This window comes from Coptis chinensis, chromosome 7 (assembly GCF_015680905.1).
Source record: "Coptis chinensis isolate HL-2020 chromosome 7, ASM1568090v1, whole genome shotgun sequence".
Taxonomy (NCBI): Eukaryota; Viridiplantae; Streptophyta; class Magnoliopsida; order Ranunculales; family Ranunculaceae; genus Coptis; species Coptis chinensis.
Window position 1 is genome coordinate 95,085,230 of NC_141462.1, and position 12,565 is coordinate 95,097,794.

Genomic DNA, 12,565 nt, shown 5'->3' on the forward strand with positions numbered 1-12,565 from the left:
TATTCAGAGGCTTTGATGGTGATAGGTTGATCACATGTACAGCTATATGCATTACTTCTACCCAATAACTTCTAGGTAACTTAGAGTGAGACAGCATGCATCTCATCCTCTCTACAATGGTACGATTCATTCTCTCAGCTATACCATTTTGTTGCGGTGTCTTGGGAACGATCTGCTCATGACGAATCCCATGACTCTTGCAATACTCTTCAAACGGCCCTATGTACTCACCCCCATTATCTGAGCGAATACACTTCAAAGGCTTCCCTATCTCTCTTTCTACCATATTATGGAAAATCTTGAACACGCCAAGTACTTCATCCTTGATCTTCAAACTATATGCCCATATCTTTCTTGACGCACCATCAATGAAAGTCATGAAGTACAAAGCTCCCCCATAGGACTTTACTTTCATAGGACCACATAAGTCAGTGTGAACTAGCTGAAGGACATTGTCCTTTCTGTGAGATGGGAATCTTTGGAAAGACACCCTGTAATGCTTTCCTACCAAACAGTGAGTGCATCTATTTAAATGCGTACCTTTGATGTATGGCAAGGCCTTTTGCTTGGCAAAAACTTCCATGCCTTTTTTACCCATATGACACAGTCTCTTGTGCCATATTTGAGGAGGAAGCTTCTTCTCTGCGCCAGATTTATACGCTTTACACAAACTAGCCTGTGTCTTGTAAAGAGAGCAAGTTTTCTTCCTTTTGGCTGCTACAATGGAACCTCTGCTTAGTTTCCATACCATGTTACCAAACGAGTTTAGAAAGCTATCATCATCTAACTTCCCAATGGAAATTAGGCTTAGCCAAATGTCAGGGACATGTCTTACATCCTTGAGTGTCAAGGTGTAGCCGACATTGGTTTCTACATAAACATCACCAATGCCTACAATTTTCGAGACTCCACGGTTACCCATCTTTACCTCACCAAATTCACCACAGCTGTAGGTAGTAAATAATCCCCTATGTAGTGTGACGTGATAGGATGCTCCTGTATATATCACCTACTCTGTATCCTGGCATGAGGTAGTAAGACAGCACACACCACATTCTGACACAATTCCCACTAGACCATCGTCGACTAGTGTGGTAGTATCTCTGCCTATGTTTCCGTTCCTCTTTACTATGTCTTCATGTACACAGTTATTTTTCTCATCCCTCTTCAGTGTTCTGCACTCATACCTGAAGTGACCCTTGGTGGCACAATAGTAATATTGTCTCTCTACCTTATGAGTTCTAGCTTCACCCCTAGATTTGCTTCTGTCATCACCTCTAGAATGAGATGGTTTTCTGCTTTTACCTCTCCCCTGCTTCTCTGTGACAAGTATCTCTGAGTGAGAGGAGCTACTTCGTGAACCCCTTCTTGTCTCCTCATTCAACAATGCCCCGGTAGCCATATCTATGGAAATAACTCCATCCTTAGCGGCTCCGTTAAGAGAAACTGCTAAAGTTTTCCAACTATCAAGTAGAGAGTTTAATAGTAACAAAGCCTTAACTTTGTCACCCATATCAATCTTCATCAAGTGCAACTGATTGATGGTATTTTGTACTTCATTAAGATGCTCATGCATTAAAGAACCTTCTTTGGCAAACTTTTTAATGAGCAGTGCTTTGTTTTCGGTCGACTTCCTCTCATAGAGGTCTTCAAGTTTCTTCCACAAGCTAAAAGTTGTAGTCTCTTGGGATACATGGTGGAAGACACTGTCGTCTATCCACTGTCTAATATATCCTATTGCTTTTCTATCAAGCTTGCTCCACTCTGTCGTAACAATCGTTTTCGATTTTTCTCCTCCATTTTCAATGGTTTGTGCCAAGTCCTTGCAATAGAGCAAGTCTTCCATCTTGGCCTTCCAAATAGTGTAGTTCGCTCTATTCAGACTAGTCATGTGAGTGTTCACTGAATGGTCCATTTCTACAAGTTACTTAAACTCAAATCTTCTCTTAAGAATTTGTCAAACACCTTCCGAGAAAAATTCGAATAACAACCTAGGTTAATATAACCTAGCTCTGATACCACTTGTTGGGGAATAACGATTCCAATCGATCCCCACTACACAGGTAACTTGTAATATGAACACACTACTACTCTAGACAAATTCTAAATATCCACTATAACCAACCTAGCATGCTTGACTCTCTAAAACAACTATTAACAACAAATAATAATGCAAAGAAAATATAAAGCATACCCAACACAAAGATGTACCGTGGTTGACCTAATGATGCCTACTTCCATAAGAATTAATCCCTTTATAACATGGGAAGGAAGATTACAATTACTCCTCTCAAGTCTCTCCACCTTACTAGATCACTCCTCTCTCTTTACAGGCTTTTTACTATGCAAAGGTTTTCTCTTAATCTTGATTGCTCTCAAAATTGGGTTTCTAAGAATTTTTGTGTTGTCTTAGGTTTTCCAAAACCTTGTTTCTGTTTATATAGTAAACCGCAATCTCGCTATTACTGTAGCAAAATAGAAACTGTGAAATTAGACATGAGCTGGCGCTCTCGTAAAAACCAATGTCGGAAGCGCCAAGCGCCCTCGAGTGCTGTTTTCGTTTTCAATTATCAAAGGCGCGGGCAGGGTTTAGACCAATCTGAGCACACGCTGTCTGTCCGAGAGACCAACACACATCCAGGGGCGTGGAATGAATCTCGAGGCCGACACCTATCCCGATTCTACCGAAATTTCGGTAGAGTTTCCTTTGTTTGATCAACATTCGTAAACCCTAAAAACCTGTCATAAACCTGTCATAATCCCTGGACATCTCATAATTCATTCTTCCAACCATATATATATAAACCAACCTTCTAAACAACATCAAATCCCATCCACCAACTATGTAAGTGTAACTGCTACTTAAATACATCAAATATTACATCAAAATGGCCTAGCTCACTATATATACAACCAAGGAACTAGCCTCTTTACTATACAACCAAAAGAAAAGAGCTATGCTCATTATATCTGACAAAAAGAATAACCTAGCTTATCTCTATACAGATTTAAAAATATAAACTTGACTCTGTCTCTCGTCAAGCATAAGGGAATCCTCCAAATCCCCATAACCCTCATCGCTAGGGTTAGGAAAAGCCTCTCTCCATGGCTGGCTCAAATCGAAATGTTAAGTAGGATGAGCAACAACGATGCCCGAAGAAAACACACATAAACCAATACTAGACTACTTATACAAAACATTTAAAACATGCGGGGTTTTATAATAATATCCAAATATCGTTGACTATACAATAAATCACTAGCTAGCATAAATCATATCGGCATGCTTCTTTAATATTCAAAATATAGTTTTCACAGTCATCATACAACTATTGTGGCGTTGCATCCTATTAGAATGGTGAAGTACGGTAATTTTCGGCCCGATCCGCGAGGCAATCTCGGTTCGGTACTTCCCGGTGTGAATCATGCACCGTTGTTTTCCGATTTTACCGGCGTGGGAGATGAAATGCCGTTGTTGTGTTCATTACACACAAAATCCCCAAAGCTTTTAGGGCTCGGTGGGCCACGTGACCACGACCCCCATACGGGCTGTCCACCTAACTTACGGTGGTCAACCGTTCGATGATCGCAGATTTGCTTTCGGGATCGACACACATCCGAGTGGACTAAACTCTCACTCGGCGTCTAAACCTCATCGAGGTAGCATGTAACCCACTCAAGCTAATCACCATAAATGCGTGACACGCATACAAGCATGGTTATCTAGAAAAGTAGAAAAGGAATTCCCGGACTACATCCAGTGATGCATCCCTTTAAAGGTGGCCCACCACCTCGAAAGGTGTACACCACAGTTGGAATCCTAGAGCGAACTGCCGTCTCCGGAATTGCGACAACAGTTCCTTCTTTATAGGAATTCACAATTCCTTTTCTAAATCCCCTCGTGATAAACATAGTAATATCTATCTATATACTCCTATTACCGATTGTTTTCAAATACTCTAGTTACATATTTAGTTTTACTTTTAAAACTGTTGATTATGTAAGTGTGAGTTCCTGGATTTCCCATAATCGAGTAGAACAACCTATGACTCCCAAACGGGCCAGTCATAGTAAATAACAACCGATGATTCCCAAACGGCGAATCATCGTAAATAACACAACCATCCCGGGAACAATCTAGAACCTCCCACCTAGTTACAAACACCGGGTAATCCTCACCCAAGATACAAAATCCATCTCTCGTCTCTCCATCGAGACACGAGGCGAACCCTTCCCAAAACCAATTTTTCTCTTTTAACCAAGAAAACAAATCCCCGTTACCCCGATTTTACCAAAACCCTTTTCACACAAAAGCTATCTATATATATAATTTATAGCGAAGAAATACAGTGCAAAACATGAATATCATATATACATGCATGGTTGATACACAAACTATCTATTTCAAATTTAACAATCCAAATCATGCATGAAAATAAGCATGCTATATATTGGTATGTAGGTTCCTACCTTAGCAAGCTCCGTTCTCCTCAATCCCACTTAACCGAATCAAGCTCGCTTAACCGAATCAACTCGAATTCACTCCTATAATAACATATACATATACGTCGGTTGTTAGAATTGATCGAACAACGAGAAATCATTATCTAGCGTAAGCCGAGAAGAAATTCCCAACATTAAGAATTGGGTTTCGGATAATTTTTCATTTAACTACCGGATTAGAGCTCTGAGGCCATTTTCGCATTTATTATTCGACCGAGGGGCTCTGTAGTGATTTCATACCATTGTAGGACCGCCGCGTCAACGCCAATCATATCTATCAATCCTACTAACTATTACGATTTTTCCCAACTCCAACTACAACAAATTCCACTCTTCAATTCACATTTAATCCAACAATACTAAGTGGGTGTTCTTTCTCACTCACTCGATACTCGACGTGATCTTAAACAAGTGTGAACTAGCATCAATGCTCTAAAATAGATTGAATATTTAAAATTCTTACCGAGTCAGCAGCAAAATCGCTCCTAGCTCGCTGCTCCACCAAAATCGCTCCACTCTATCGCCTCCAACCGAGCTACTGCCGCAGTACATCACCCCCAACTCAATTAATTCTATCAATACATCACAAGTTATCGACGTCGAGTTTAAATTATTTGATGGAGGCGAAATCACTCACCTTTCACTTCAATTTCGCTTGATATGCTTGAAATTCACTAGCTTCTCCAGCTGCTACTGCCGAATTATACAACCACCCCATTTAATATCTTCAGTAACACATCCAATCCATTGAAACGAGTTTAAACTAATTGTTTGAAACAAAATTACTCACCTTTAAGTAAAAACACGGCCATGAGTCAAATAAATTTTGAATCTCCATACTCGCATTTCTTGTTTGTGGAGAATTCAATTCGAATTGAGGTTTTTAATCACCTAATTTGAGAGAATTTGAGTTTCTCTCACCTAGGGTTTAAAGGATGCGAATTGGGGAAGAAGAGAATGGTTTCGCGATTTTTGGTTTGGCCGATTTTTTTCTATTTCGCGATTTTCGTTTTTTTTTTTCCTATTTGGGCCGATATATTTAGGCCCAAGCCCAATACATTACAATTTAAGCTTAAGGTCCTAATTAACGCTAACCCCTACTAATTCGACTTAGCATCTTGATTATTTTTTTTTTTTTTCGGCCCATCCCGCTAAATTAAATCTTCTATATTCTATCTCACCGCAGGCTATAACAATGACCCACTCATGCGGCGTAACTCGTTAGCTTCGTGCTAACGCGACCTTGAAAACCGCTAACCGGCATTTTGTCAAATTTTTAGATATGGGTCGCTTACCTAACATGACTTATGAGTCGGAGTTAAGTTTCATCCGATTCGTCACGTTTGAAACATAAATAAACGACCAATTTACATAATGACCCTAGAATTGATATGAAATTTATAAAAATACCCTTAATACTAATTCAGGACTTTACACGCTCAGACCTCTTCACGCAAACATAACTTCTTTCTCATCCTTATGTGAGGGATAACTCCAACATTAGTCACTTATAGCATTTTATCGTTTCTTCAGATATAACATGTACATTTGCTACTGTAAACAATTGGACTAAAATAATCATGCTGGTGGTTGAGTGATTGACATGTAATATATCATGACTACGGAATATGCAATATATTGGTTTAGTGGTGTCTCTTTATTATATTTGTGCTTCCTCGTTCATGTTGTTGTGAAGTACTGTTTTCATTATAATTGCTTGCGACAAGTCTCACTCTTACTATCCTACTCTAGGTGAATCATGGTTAAGTATAATAATGTTGTGCCTAGTGGGCACTTCAAGAAGCACTAGCTGAATTATGTTAAGACCTGGTTTGAATAGCCTGCCCGGAAGATAAGGAGATATACTGGTAAGTCATATTCTTTACCCTCGGTTTTATGTTTTTGAAATTATTTCCGGTAACTCCTACATTGTGTTTATACCTTTTATGCTATTATGATATGATATTCCATTTTCAGTTAGGAAAGAGAATGCCATGAAGATTTTCCCACGACCTACAGCTGGACCACTTCACCCTATTACTCGTGGACAGTGTTGGAATATTTGTTACCTTAGTTAGGATTAGCAAATATCTTATAATCTTAGTAAGAGTATTATCTTCTCCTAGATATGTGGATCTAGGAGATCTTCTGTATTCTTGTATATATACCTACAGTTTTATATCAATAAAGATATCAGAAATATTCAGTACAAACATCTTTGACATGGTATCAAGAGCCAACACCGATTTCCTTTCCACTACCCCATTACTATAGGAATCGGAGCCTTTTTTTTTTGTGTTTGGTTTCTTTTTCTGGTTATATAATACAATTTGTTATACTATATCAGATTGTAGTTATTACCCTCTTCTTCCTTATCGTTCTTGTCTATTGATCTAGTTCATTGTTTGTGTTCTATATCATAATGACAAACTTACCTACCAATAATGATTCCATTATTGTGCATTCCAATAACAATTCCGATGTCATGTCTTCTAACTCGAAGAGTCACTTAGTCAATGCTACCGAATTTGTTGCCCAGTCAAGTATATCTAACTCTGCTCTTATTGCTTTTACTAGAAATAATGATTGGATAATTAACACGGGTGCTACTGATCATATGACTTGCGATCGCTATAAATTTAACCATTTCTCCTCTAGTTGTTCCAAATCAGTCATTACTAATGCCAATGGTGTGTCATCTCCAGTTGTTGGTGTTGGCACTATACCTCTGTCCCCTTCTTTATCTATCCATGATGTTTTATTTGTTCCATCAATAAACTGTAACCTTCTCTCTGTTAGCCAATTAACCAAATCTCATAATTGTGTTGCCTTGTTCTTTCCTACTCACTGTATTTTTCAGAACACCCTTACCAAGGAGAGGATTGGTAGTGGTAAACAATGTGGAGGATTGTACTATCTGGAGGATGGTTTTCAACGGTCCAATCAAGGAGTCCAAGCTCATGTTATGAGTGACGACAAGGTTAATAAAAATAAAGGCGAGAGTTGGCTTTGGCATAAACAATTAGGACAACCCTCATTTGGTTATCTTAGGAGATTATTTCCATCTTTATTTAATGGTTTTAATGGTTGTAGTCTTTTTTATTTTGCTTGTGAAACTTGTGTAATGGCGAAAAGCCATCGTACTATTTTCTCTTCTAGTGATAATAGAGCTGATGTTCCTTTTTCTTTAGTTCATTCAGATGTTTGGGGTCCTGCCCCACGTCCTACACATAACGGGATAAAATGGTTTATTACTTTTGTCGATAACTGCACTCGGATGACCTGGGTATATTTTTTGAAACATAAAAGTGATATCTGTACAGTTTTTCCCCTTTTCCATCAGATGGTGCTCACATAGTTTGGACTCTCTGTAAACGTTGTTCGCTCTAATAATGGGGGTGAGTATTTCAAAAAGGAATTGACTGGCTTTATGCATTCGGCTGGTATTTTACATCAAACCTCTTGCTCTTATTCCCCTCAGCAAAATAGGGTTGCATAACGAAAAAACATACATCTTTTAGAGGTCACTTGGTCTTTATTAATTGGTGGTCATATCCCATCTCACTTATGGGGCGAAGCTTTGACCTCTGCTGTTTACTTGATGAATCGTACACCTTCTAGTGTTGTCCAATTTTGGAGACCCTTAGATGTGCTTTCTAATCATTGTATGCTTCCGCCTATTGTTCATTTAGCACCATATATCTTCGGGTGTGTGGTGTATGTTCACTTACATACACAACAAGCTCAAAGTAGATGGGGCTATTGAGAGATACAAAGCTCGACTGGTTGCGAAAGGGTATACACAATCTTATGGTGTTAATTATCAAGAAACTTTTGCACCGGTTGCTAAACTCAATACTGTGAGAGTAATTTTGTCATTATCAGCTAATAAAGATTGGCCTCTTCTTCAGTTTGATGTAAAAAATGTTTTCTTGCATGGAGATCTTACTGAAGAAGTATATATGGGTCCTCCTCCAGGTATACCAGAATACTCAGATACAACAATGGTTTGTAAACTAAAGAAGTCATTGTACGGGTTAAAACAGTCCCCAAAAGCTTGGTTTGGTAGGTTCACCAAGTCTATGAAGAAGTTCGGCTACAAACAAAGCAACTCGGATCACACTTTGTTTTTAAAACACAGAAGAGGTAAAATCACTGCTTTGATTATCTATGTTGATGATATGGTGGTGACAGGTGATGATCATGAGGAGATTTCTAGCTTACAACAGTATCTGGCTTTTGAATTTGAAATGAAACAGCTTGGAGACCTTAAATATTTCCTTGGGGATTGAGGTAGCCCGATCAAATAATGGTATTTTCTTATCCCAGCGGAAATACATTCTTGATTTATTATCTGAGACGGGAATGCTCAGATGTAAGCCAGTTGATACTCCCATTGAGCAGAACCACAAGTTGTTTCTATGTTTGAATGCAACTCTAACCGATAAGGAGAGATATCAGAAGCTTGTAGGGAAACTGATCTATTTATCGCATACCAGGTCAGATATTGCGTATGCAATTAGTGTCGTGAGTCAATTTATGCATGACCCACGTAAACCTCATATGGATGCTGTAGAGCGCATATTGAGATATTTGAAATCTGCTCCAGGTAAAGGCTTATTCTTCTCGAATCATGATCACCTAAAAGTAGAAGGTTACACTGATGCAGATTGGGCAGGTTCAGCCGGCAACAGAAGGTCTACCTCAGGATACTTCACTTTTGTAGGTGGAAACCTTGTGACTTGGAGGAGTAAAAAACAACCAGTAATATCAAGATCAAGTGCTGAAGTTGAATATAGAGGTATGGCATATGGGGTATGTAAGTTGCTATGGTTAAGAAATTTGTTGAAGGACTTGGGTTTTAAACCAAAAGTGGAAATGAATTTGTATTGTGACAATACGTCAGCTATAGAGATAGCTCATAATCATGTTCAACATGATCGGACAAAGCATGTGGAGGTTGATAGACATTTTATCAAAGAGAAACTTAAAGCTGGAATTATTACTTTTCCATTTGTAAAGTCTAAAGACCAACTAGCAGATGTCCTTACTAAAGCAGTGGCTAGCAAGGTGTTTATTGACTCTCTTGTCAAGTTGGGTATGTGCGATATCCACGCACCAACTTGAGGGAGGGTGTTGGAATATTTGTTACCTTAGTTAGGATTAGCAAATATCTTATAATCTTAGTAAGAGTATTATCTTCTCCTAGATATGTAGATCTATGAGATCTTCTATATTCTTGTATATATACCTATTGTTTTATATCAATAAAGACATCATAAATATTCAGTACAAACATCTTTGATAGACAGACAGTAAAGTACAATATGAAGGTTAAGGCTGGCCGGGCATTTTATATATTGTTTTTTTTTTCTTCGGTTGATATGTTATTTGTTTTGTTGCTTGAAGGACTACTAAAAACTTTGTTCAATCAGATTTGGTTAAAGTGACTAGTGTTCAAGTTTTCTTGTTCTCTTAAATTATGTCCAAATTGGTCATACACTCATACCTTGTTACTTGTATGGTGCTCATCTATTTTGGAAAGCATTATGTACTGTTACGTGTATTTTCTCAAACTAACTGCTTTTTCTATTTTGAACTTGGAAGTATATAGTGTTATTGTCGATACATTTCTTTGTCCATATTTTTTGTGTATTTCCTTTCTGTTGGTTTTCAGTAAATTTTTTTGTTACTATCACGCTATGGGGATCCCAAAAAAACTTGCACCAACTATTGGCATTGCAGTTGTTCACCATCGCAAGAACCGTTCACTTGAGGGTCTTCAAGCTAATGCTCTGAGGTTGAAAACCTACAAAGCTAATCCAGTGTACCAGCCTCTCTGGCACACTAATGTGACATAAGTTTTTCATCATTTTCTTGACCAATGGAATGTTATTTTAGGCAGGTATTATTCATAAAAGAGAAAATAATAAAATCACATTGAAGAATTATCGAACGACAAACCAAACTGCTTCAACAAAATTGCAAATCATTATGCACAAAAAGTGTGCCAGCATCTCTGGCACACTAATGTGACATAAGCTTTTTCATTATTTTCTTGACGAATGGAACGTAATTTTAGGCAGGTATTATCCATAAAATAGAAAATAATAATATCACATTGAAGAATAATCGAATGACAAACCAAAGCGCTTCAAAAACTACAAAATGTTATGCACAAGCAGTGTGCCAGCCTCTCTAGCACACTAATGTGACATAAGCATTTTCATCATTTTCTTAAACAATGGACTGTTATTTTCGGTAGGTACTATTCATAAAAGAGAAATGAAGAATATTGCATTGAAGAATAATTGAACAACAAACCAAATCACTTCAACAAAACTGCAGCGTTATGCTGTGGTGCCGACCACTCTAGCACACCAATGTGATATAAGCTTTTTCATCATTTTCTTTACAAATGGACTGTTATTTTAGGTAGGTATTATTCATAAAAGAGAAAAGAAGAATATCGCATTGAAGAATAATTGAATGACAAACTAAAGCGCTTTAACAAAACTGCAAAACGTTATGTACAAGCAGGGTGCCAGCTTCTCTAGCACACAAATGTGACATAAGCTTTTTCATCATTTTCTAGACCAATAGAACGTTATTTTTCGCAGGTATTGTTCATAAAAGAGAAAAGAAGAATATCACACTAAAGAATAATCGAACGACAAACCAAAGCGCTTCAACAAAACTGCAAAACGTTATGCACAAGCAATGTGCCAACCACTCTCGCACACTAATGTGACATAAGCTTTTTCATCATTTTCTTGACCAATGGAATGTTATTTTAGACATCTATTATTCAAAAAAGATAAAAGAATAATATCACATTGAAGAATAATCGAACGACAAACCAAAGAGCATCAACAAAACTGCAAAACGTTATGCACAAACAGTATGCCAGCCTCTTTGGCACACTAATGTGACAAGCTTTTTCATAATTTTTTTGACCAATGGAATGTTATTTTAGGCAGGTATTATTCATAAAAGGGAAAAGAAGAATATTACATCGAAGAATAATCGAACGACAAACCAAAGCGCTTCAACAAAACTACATAATGTTATGCACAAGCAATGTGCCAACCACTCTCGCACACTAATGTGACATAAGCTTTTTCATCATTTTCCTGGCCAATGGAATGTTATTTTCGGGGTTATTATTCAAAAAAGAAAAAAGAATAATTTTTCATTGAAGAATAATCGAACGACAAACCAAAGCGCTTCAACAAACTGCAAAACATTACGCACAAGCAGGGTGCCAACCTCTCTGGCACACTAATGTGATATTAGCTTTTTCATCATTTTCTTAACCATTGGAATATTCTTTTAGGTAGGTATTATTCATAAAAGAGAAAAGAAGAATATCACATTGAAGAATAATTGAACGACAAACCAAAGCGCTGCAACAAAACGGCAAAACGTTATTCACTGGCGGGGTGCGGCCTCTCGGCACACTAATGTGATATAAGGTTTTTAACCATTTTCTTGACCAATAGAATGTTATTTTAGACAGGTATTATTCATAAAATCGAAAAGAAGAATATCACATTGAAGAATAATCGAACGACAAACCAAAACACTTCAACAAAATTACAAATCGTTATGCACAAACAGTGTGCCAACCTCTTTGGCACACTAATGTGACATAAGCTTTTTCATCATTTTCTTACCAATGGAATGTTATTTTAGGTAGGTATTATTCATAAAAGGAAAAGAATAATATCACATTGAAGAATAATCGAACGACAAACCAAATTGCGTAAATAAAATTGTAAAACGTTAAGAACAATCAGTGTGTTAACCTCTCTGGCACACTAACGTGATATAAGCTTTTTCATCATTTTCTTGACAAATCGAATGTTATTTTAGAAAGGTATTATTCATAAAAGAGAAAATAAGAATATCGCATTGAAGAATAATTGAACAATAAACAAAAGCACTTCAACATAACTGCAAAACGTTATGAACAAGCAGTGTGCTAACCTCTCTAGCACACTAATGTGAAATAAGCATTTTCATCATTTTCTTGACCAATGGAATGTTATTTTAGGCAGGT

At 37.4% G+C, this 12,565-nt stretch overlaps 1 pseudogene; it reads left to right on the forward strand.

The window, feature by feature from the left end:
• The first annotated feature begins 8,868 nt into the window (after positions 1–8,868).
• On the forward strand, positions 8,869–9,630 carry LOC147490194 (secreted RxLR effector protein 161 pseudogene; annotated as a pseudogene).
• Positions 9,631–12,565: the final 2,935 nt, after the last annotated feature.